Below are 9,395 nucleotides of genomic sequence, written 5' to 3'. Positions count from 1 at the left end.
AAGCTGTCTCGATCATGGGCTCTCCTACAGGTGTGATAAGAAGTGATGGATTGAATGATGCTTGATCTTCTTCGATCTCTAGAATTTCGAAAGTTTCATTGTTATCGATCAGATCTTGAATAGATTCTTTGAGTTTCCAACACTCCTCAGTGTCGTGACCCTTTCCTTGGTGATATTTGCAGTACTTATTAGGGTCCCACTTGGGTGGCCTGGCTTCTGGAACTGGATCTTTGATAGGCCCTATGGGCATGACTAGTCCTTTGTGATGTAGCTTCTCGAAAGCCGTTTCATAACTCATGCCAAGTGGGGTGAACACTCTTTTTGACCTTTGGATTCGCGATTTAGAGGCGTTCGTGGCATGTACCTCATTAATGGGAGAGGAAGAAGAGGGATGGTCGTTCTTCTTTCCTCTCACATTATTATCTTTCAGAAGGTCATCTTCAATGTCAATGCCTATATTATAGACAGCCTTGAAAGTATTCAAGTTGTGTTGGTACTTTAAGTGTCTTGAATACTTCCCTTGGATATTCTTGATAAACATCCTCACAGATTCTTTTTCGGTGGGAGCCTTGACCATATTAGCGGAAGTTTCCCTCCATTTATTGAAGAAAGACGTGAACCCTTCGTTTTCCTTTTGTTTTAACATCTCGAGTTGTCTATGGTCTGTTTCGTCTTGGATGTTGCACTTATATCTATCTATGAAAGCGTTTGCTATGGACTCCCAGGTGGAGGTTTTTTCTTTGTCAAGGGAGAAGAACCATTGTTGACAAACGGTCTCAAGAGATAGAGAAAATATAGAGGGGAACACTTTCTTATCAATACCCTTAATACTCATTATGGTTTCAAAAGCTCTTAGATGAAAGTAAGGGTTATTTGTTGCCTTGAATTTAGGGATGTCAGTGGCGTTGAACTTATGCGGAAGAAGTTCCTTGTCCAGCAAGACCCCTTGTGAACTAATGCCCTGAAATTTATAGTCACTGGATAGCTTGCTTAAGCTTTCTTGCATAAGGTTCATATGTTGTTGCTTTACAGGGTCATCAATTTTGAGGGTTAAAGCCTTTAACACCTCAGTCACGTTATTCAATTGACTCCTAAGTTCATTGGCCTCTTCTTGACTTGCCATTATCTTTTTAGCCTTCCTCTTTTGACGAACTGGTTTATCCAAAAGTGAGACTTGAATAAAGAGGTTGTCCTTGATTAATCGCCCTTTTCTCCTCGACCAAGTACTGTGGAAAAGAAATTTGGGGATATCTATTGTTAATTATTTGGCTCAAACTTTATTCAACATGCAATGGATGGAGGAAGTGAAGAAATATTGAAATAGAATGTGAAGAAAAATGATGTAGATGGAGGGATATGAAGAATTATGAATAGAATGTACCCCCAACTTAAATGACGGAAAAAACTGACTCATGCATGAACCTAAGACATGGTCATGGTGACATATACTCAAAGTGCGTGCTAAGACTAGTAAGTGTAGGTGATATGTTAAGACTCGTGTCATGACCATGTGGCTAGACTATGTGACTAGACTCAATTAATGACTTGACAAGGTATTATTGACAGCGAAATTTAACCGACTTAATTAGCAAACTGGTTGATTAGACACTAGGTGATGACTCAATCAATAATCCGAACATTCGTCAAAACGACAGGACTAGCGTCGCAATGTGTAGTGTAGCGCCAGACGACAATCCTGTCGCCAGGCGCCACACACCACAGAGTGGCGCTACAGTTCAGATTTTGGCGCCAATGCTGGAGCTTCAATCTGAGACTGTTTTCGGTGTTATTAATCAACAGGGGCATGCCTAAAGTCGTACTAAGTCAATTCTGATTAAAATAGTAGACTTTATTTACTCAAATTAATTAATCAATCAATTAATTAGGCAAAGTTCTTTAAGTCATTAATTTATTAAATCTCAACACAAGTCAAACAAACGGTTAAGAAATCATAGTATATGCACAACAAATAATGCACAATTAGTCAAGTAGGCACAATATGATGCAATGAGTTTGCAACCTAACCATGGCTCTAGTTCTCTAAAGTTCGGGATATGGTTTAGTTAATAGAGGATCCATGGTTAATTGTCCGGATGCACCACGCGGAAGCCTAACCGTGAAGGGTTGGCGCGAGTGGATGGGACACCGCGAGTTAAGAAAAACTCGCTTCCATGGTTTGGTGAATTCAACATTCTCGGATGTACCCTTTGTTGCTCATAGTGTTAAATCAGGTAGATGGAGCATGAATTCCCAGAAGGTTATGTCCATATGTAGAACACATATGGGTTTTAGAAAAGTGAGAAAAAATTCAATGAGGAAGTAGGATCGAGCAAACAATACAAAAAACTAGTCGAAATTAGAACGCATATTTCTGGCTCGGTATTGGAAGAATTTGGCGCCAGCAAACAGAGACTGGCGCCAAGTTTTAGCTGTAGTGCCTGGCAACAAGCCTGTCGTCTGGCGCTACAGTTAAATGTCTGGCGCCAATGCTCTGGTCGCTGACGCTAATTCCTACATGCCTCCGCAGCTTTCTGTGCTCGATAAAATTTTCCAGTTTCGCGTAGTGTTATTTCGGTCCTAGTTGTGAAAGATATTTCTCAAATTTCCTACGTGTAAAATCCTATGTTTTTAACTCATTACGGATGATCTTTCCAATGAGATCTTTTTTATGCATATGACAATAATGTTAATCAAAATTACGCACATGAAATACTTAGAATGTTCCGAGTATCATCCACTCATTCTAAATCATTGCCGAAACAAATTTAGGAATTAAAATAGAAATCCTCCCCAGTGGAGTCGCCAAAAACTGTAGGGAATATTTCAAGCATTAATCCCTAGCTTGAACCCCACTGTGATCATACACTAAAGTATGGTGGCGTCCAAAGGGAAAGAAAATAGAGCAAAAGAGTCGCCAACAAGTTTTAGGAACTTGTAAACCGTTTACAGGGTGAAGGTTACACCCCTTAACGATCCAAGAGATCGTCAACTCCATAAGGTCTTGAACCAAATAGGGTTCGGGGATGAAGGTACAAATCCAACCTAAAAGAGATTGAACCTGCCCTAATAATAGGCCTCTACTTTTTTCTGATCGTATTCATGTGCGCTTTCTGACTAACATACAAGCAATAAGATTAACCCTAAATCTGTTTATCTATGTTGGTTGAATTTAATGCACAAATAAATCTATTATTGGCGATCATTTGAATTATAATCATAATTAACCCTAAACAAGATTATTAATTATCTTATATATATAAGCGTGATTACAAGTACAAATTCCCTTTAAACATGCATAAAATGCGTGATCAAGCAATAACAATAAATATATCAAGCAACATAATAAATAATCATCATAATAATAATTATAATCATAACAATTATCATGTTAAAGCATAATAATAGCAAGATCCTAGGCATGATACTAACAAGATTAATAACAAACCCTAGCATGTCACTAAGCAATAAAAATCATATATTTAGCCCTAACATGATACTAACAATCATAAATATTAGGAAGAACATAAAAGGCATCATACTTTTAATCATACTTAATATTAAAGTTACCCTAGACATGATACTAGGAATCAAAATAACAACCTAAGCATGAACTCTATATCATAACATCAATGAAAACCATTAAAGTACTTACTTTGATGTCTCGTACCTCTTTCTAATAACAAAATACACACGTTAGTAACTTCATGGAAAATAATAATTAAAACAATTAAATTAAAAATTAATGGAAAGAGAGATTTGGGACCAAACCCTCAGAAATTAAACCTTTTACGTCTAGGGTGAAGGCAACTTCGAATATGGCTAGTCGATCTAGATCTAATGAATGTGAAATTTTTATATTTGAGAGAAGCTAGTTTAGAAAAAGCTGAGAGAGAGAGAGAGAGAGTAATCAAGAAAATCTTGATGAGAGTTGGTAAATTGTAGATGAATGAAAATTGGTTATCGAAAACGGAGTTTTTAGCACGTTATTTATAGAGTAAATCAGCCAAAAAGATAAAATATCAAAACAGAGTTCTGGCGCACATAAAACGATGTTGGCGCCAACGCTGGCTATTGGTGCCAGACGCCAACATTAGCGCCAGGCGCTACAGCTGGCGTTTGGCGCTGATTCAGAAATTAATGCGTTTTCTTAAAATCAGATAGAAATTGCCGTATAGGAGGATAAAATCGTATTTTCCATAAAATATGTTCTTTGATTCTAATTAAAACTCTGAAAAGTCAACAAAAGTCAATTTATCAATGCTAATTGAATTAGGAATGAAAAGAACCTTCTAGAAGAATCTAGAAGACTAAAACCATTCCTAATTGCATTAGGAATGATAAATCCATATTAGGCCCTCCCCTAGATTATTGGGCCGCATATAAGGCTCAAACCGGGCCCAGTTTAGTAAATTGGCCATAACTTCCTCAATATTCATCGGAATTGGGCTTATAATATATCGTTGGAAAGCTATTTTCAAGCCCCATCCAACTACACTACTATTGGACCCATATCATGGACCAACAAAACTGGATTGTCTGTTTTCTTAAAATAAGTTTTTAAAAACAGAGAGAAGAGAAAAGAAATTAAAACTATCCGCAACACTAAATTTTCCACACTTTCACTTCATTCGATTATGATTCGACGCGAAAGGTACTCATCACCGGGTTTGGTTTTGGGGAGACACAAATGGGTTTCTACAGGCGGCCCTTCGCCCGATCGGGCGCGTATTTCTGGAGCAGCTGATTTGGCGAATTCTTAGCTTCTATTTAGGAGTGTTTTAGAGTTTGTTTAAGTATGATTTAGTACTATATTTTTGTTTTACCTCTTTTCTTAGATTTTCTCTCTCTACTTATATTATTTCTCTCTCTAGATTACTCTCAACTTTTACTCTTGTTCTTGACTCAACTTTGTAGTTCCATTGATTTTGGTAACGATTTCTTTATTAATTTCAACAATTTTATTCCTTTATTCTCTTATGACTTGTTTAATTTCTTTATTTAGTTTAGATTTAATTATGTGTGAGTAGTTTTATTTCTAGGGTTTATGGGGATCCAATAAATAATATGAAAGGGTAATTTATGATTGTTGATTGTTAATGCTTAATTATTTTCCTATTGATTGATTTAATGCTATGCAATTAGATTATGCCTGGTTTAATTGTATGAGTTTAGCAATGTTGATTTGAGATTCGAGAGATGAGAATTGATGTTTAGGCTTAGTTTCCATAGGCGGACTAATTTATAAATGGTTAAGTCGAGATTCGAGAGATGAGATTTAATACCGGTAAATTATCTCTGTGATTGTAATACGTAGCGAAAGCCCTTTATGATCTGATTAATTGATGCATTGATGATTAATTGTTATGTTTTACCCTGGAATATTGTTTATTTGTGAACCTATGCCCTAGGCTTTTATTTCATTGATTTTCTTCCTACTTTTATTCCTTCCCACTTTTACTCTTAGTAGTTTAGTTCCCTTTTATAATAACAATTTGGTTACTTGATAATTTAGATTATTTTGATTAATTAGGAATAAATTAACTCGTTTCCCTATGGTTCGACCCTTCTTCCCTATCTACATAGTTAGTGGATTTAGGTATTATTTTTGATTGGGTGATTACGACTTTAGCCTGTAAAAATTTGGTGCCGTTGCCGGGGAAACGATTCTATTTTTATTTTCAGATTATTTTTGTAGTCTAGATTGTCCCCTCTTGTCTCAGAGAACGTTAGTTCTTTGAGGCAATTCTTATATTTGTCTTTTAGTTCTTTGTTTATGCCCAGGTGTTCCAGATTAGGTTACATTCCATTCGATCCTGAGATCGAGCGCTCGTTCCATAGACAAAAGAATCTCTACAGACAAATCCTGGCGGGCTCTGAGGAAGACAATAATGGAAGAGACCCTCCAACTGATTCCAGTGACTCAGAAATTCCTTCAGATCCAGGATCAGAGATGGCGATGCCTAAGAAGCTCAGTGATTAATCGCAGCCAAAGCTTACAGATTTTCCACACCTTACTCCCACTCCGGCCCTCGATGGAATGCAATTTGAAATCAAACCCCAATTTATCACAATGATAGAGAGGAAGCAATTCAGTGGGGCTAAGGGTAAAGATCCTAATCTTCACATTGCAGATTTCTGCCAGTATTGCAACACCATTAGACAAGCTGGGGTCACGCAGGACCAAATCAGGGAGATTCTTTTTCCCTTTTCATTATGTGGAAAAACTAAATTATGGTTTAATGGTTTGAATAGAACTGCACTTGGTATTACTGATTGGGAAACTCTTGCCTTGAATTTTTATAATAAATATTACCCTGCAGAGAGAACAGCTGTACTAAGGAGTGCTATTCAGAACTTTGCCCAAGAGGCCGATGAAACTCTATATGAGGCTTGGGAGAGGTTCAAGGATCTACAGAGAGAATGCCCCCACCATAATCTGGCACAATGGCAATTAATCTAGGCCTTTTACAATGGACTTGGAAATTCATCTAGATCGGTTCTAGATTCTGCAGCTAGTGGGAGATTCATGAATCTTAATGTGGAAGATGCAGGACAGGTTATCAAAGATATGGAAATACACAATTCCCAATACGAGAATTTGAGTGGGTTTGCTAACAAAGGAAAGCATAATGTCGATTCTGTATCCTTTTTGCAAGCTCAGTTAACATCTATTTGTCAGAAATTAGATACTCTTACTGTTGCTCCTAACTCTGTAGCTAATGTTTCTGTTGTTGCTAATGAAGCTTTCTGTGAAAATTGTGGAATTGTAGGGCATTAAGAGTAAGATTGTAGGAGTTCCATGGAGCAAGTTAATGCCTTTCAAACCTATAGGCAAAATAAAATACTCTAACTCTTATAATCCTGGCCTTCAGAACCATCCATATCTTTCTTACCGGAGTACAAATGTACAAAACCCTCCACCTTCACAACAAACACAACAACAACCTCCACCACAGCAGAAATATTACCATCCTAATTCTGGCCAGAAAAACCAAGCACAACCCTCCTCATCTTCTGACCCTGCTATGACAGAAATTAGAGCAATGCTTACAAATATGCAAAAGCATATGGAGAGTAGGGATGCACAAATTGATTTAATTATAGCTCACAATAAAATCATGAATAATCAAATTGCGCAAATTTCATCTACCCTACAAACCCGTCAGTAGGGAGCTCTACCATCGCAACCAATCCATCCCACACATCATGCCAATGCAATCACTCTAAGGAGTGGTTCACATTATGATGGACCTTCTATGCCAAAGGAATATGGACCTGTTCCTAATCCTGATTCCTCTATACCAAATGCTAATCCTGTTAACCCTGCAGGGCTACAAATAGATACTAACCCTTCTAATGTTTCTTTGCAGGGTAAATCTCAGGATAAGGGAGGAGATGTGCAGAGCCCATTATCAAACTACCATTCCCCAATAGACAATTGAAGAGTAAGTTTGATAAACAATTCGGTAAGTTTTTAGAGGTTGTGAACAACTTGCAGGTAACAGTTCCTTTCACTGATTTAACCACTCAGGTTCCTGCATATGCTAAGTTTATGAAAGATATTTTGACTAGGAAAAGGGCCTTTGATGAGCTGGAAACTGTAGCCTTTTTCAGAGGAATGTAGTGCTTTATTGCAAAATAAATCCCCTCATAAGTTAAAGGATCCTGGTAGTTTTTCTATCCCTTGTCATATAGGTAATGTCTTTATTGATAAAGCTTTGTGTGATTTGGGTGCTAGTGTTAGTGTTATGCCATCGTCTGATTTGGGTGATTTAAAAGTTACTAATATAACTTTGCAAATGGCAGATCGTTCTGTTAAGTACCCTTTAGGTATGTTAGAGGATGTCCCTGTCATAGTTGGTAAATTTTTTATCCTTGTTGATTTTGTTGTTTTATACATGGCCGAGGATACACAATTTCCCATTATATTAGGTAGGCCTTTTCTCCACACTACAGGAGCCATTATTGATGTCAAAAATGGTAAACTAACCCTTTCTGTTGGTGATGATAATGTTACTTTTAATTTAGGGAAAGTTTTGAAAGGACCTATGCTAGAGGAAAATTGTTGTTTAATTGATGTGATTGATATAGTGGATGATATTTGTGAAGATAGCCTACCACAGGTTCTTGCAAGGGATCCCTTGGAGGAAATTCTTTGTGGAGATTTATCTAAACATAATGCAAGTGTCTGGGGTAATGAAGTAAATGCCATTGAAAAAGCTCTTTCCCTAGAAGAGCTAGACCCCAAAGAGACCATGAAGGTAGTGAATTTAGTTCAGGAATCAAAACCTGCAGAGGTTAAGAAACCTGACCTAAAACCTCTCCCTTCTCATTTAAAATATATTTTTCTTAATGAGCAGGAACTATACTCTGTGATCATCAGTACTGCACTTGATGACCTACAAACTTCCCAACTTCTAGAGGTTCTTCAAACCCATAAAAGAGCAATTGGGTACAGTATTGATGATCTTAAGGGTATTAGCCCTGATTTTTGTATGCACATGATACATTTAGAGGACAACTATAAGCCCTGCATTCAACCCTAGATAAGGTTGAATCCTAATATGCAAGAAGTAGTCAAGAAAGAGGTTATAAAATTACTTGATGCAAGTATTATCTATCTTATTTTTGAATCTAAATGGGTAAGTCCTGTACAGGTGGTTCCTAAAAAGGGTGGGATGACTGTGTGTAGACACCCAAATGTGTCTCCCCAAAACCAAACCCAGTGATGAGTTCCTTTCACGTCGAGTCATAATCAAATGAAACGAAAGTGTGGAAAAGTCTAGTGTTGCGGAAAGTTTTTATTTCTTTTCTCTTCTCCCTGTTTTTGAAAACTTTATTTTTAAAAAAACAGCCAATCCAGTTTTTTTGGTCCATGATATGGGTCCAATAGTGGTGTAGTTGGATAGGGCTTGCAAAGACCTTTCCAACGATATATTATAAGCCCAATTCCGATGAATATTGAGGAAGTTATGGCCAATTTACTAAACTGGGCCCGGTTTGAGCTTTATGTACGGCCCAATGATCTTGGGGAGGGCCTAATATGATTTATCATTCCTAATGCAATTAGGAATGGTTTTAGTCTTCTAGATTCTTCTAGAAGGTTCTTTCATTCCTAATTCAATTAGCATTGATAAGTTGACTTTGTTGACTTTTCAAAGTTTTAATCGAAATCAAATAGCATTTTCGAAGAAATTATATTATTTTATCCTCCAGTACGGTAAACTTATCGTATTTTCGAAAACGCGTTAAAATCAAGACTGGCGTCCAACCCCAGGCCTTGGCGCCTGGAACCAGGCTTGGCGCCTGGAACCAGGCTTGGCGCCAGGCGCTAGCCATTGGCGCCTGGCGCTAGCCACTGGTGCCTGGCGCCAGCTAGCCAGGGTTGGCGCCAA

At 37.5% G+C, this 9,395-nt stretch overlaps 1 non-coding gene across 1 annotated transcript; it reads right to left on the bottom strand.

Annotated features, from left to right (window-relative positions):
* Positions 1-6,331: 6,331 nt before the first annotated feature.
* On the bottom strand, positions 6,332-6,438 carry LOC145560986 (small nucleolar RNA R71). The gene has a single exon (XR_014093572.1). It is a non-coding gene; the product is annotated as a small nucleolar RNA R71 (small nucleolar RNA).
* Between the last annotated feature and the right edge of the window lie 2,957 nt (positions 6,439-9,395).

This window comes from Chenopodium album, chromosome 9 (genome assembly GCF_948465745.1).
Source record: "Chenopodium album chromosome 9, dcCheAlbu1.1, whole genome shotgun sequence".
NCBI lineage: Eukaryota > Viridiplantae > Streptophyta > Magnoliopsida > Caryophyllales > Amaranthaceae > Chenopodium > Chenopodium album.
This window is presented reverse-complemented; position numbering and strand designations above follow the sequence as displayed.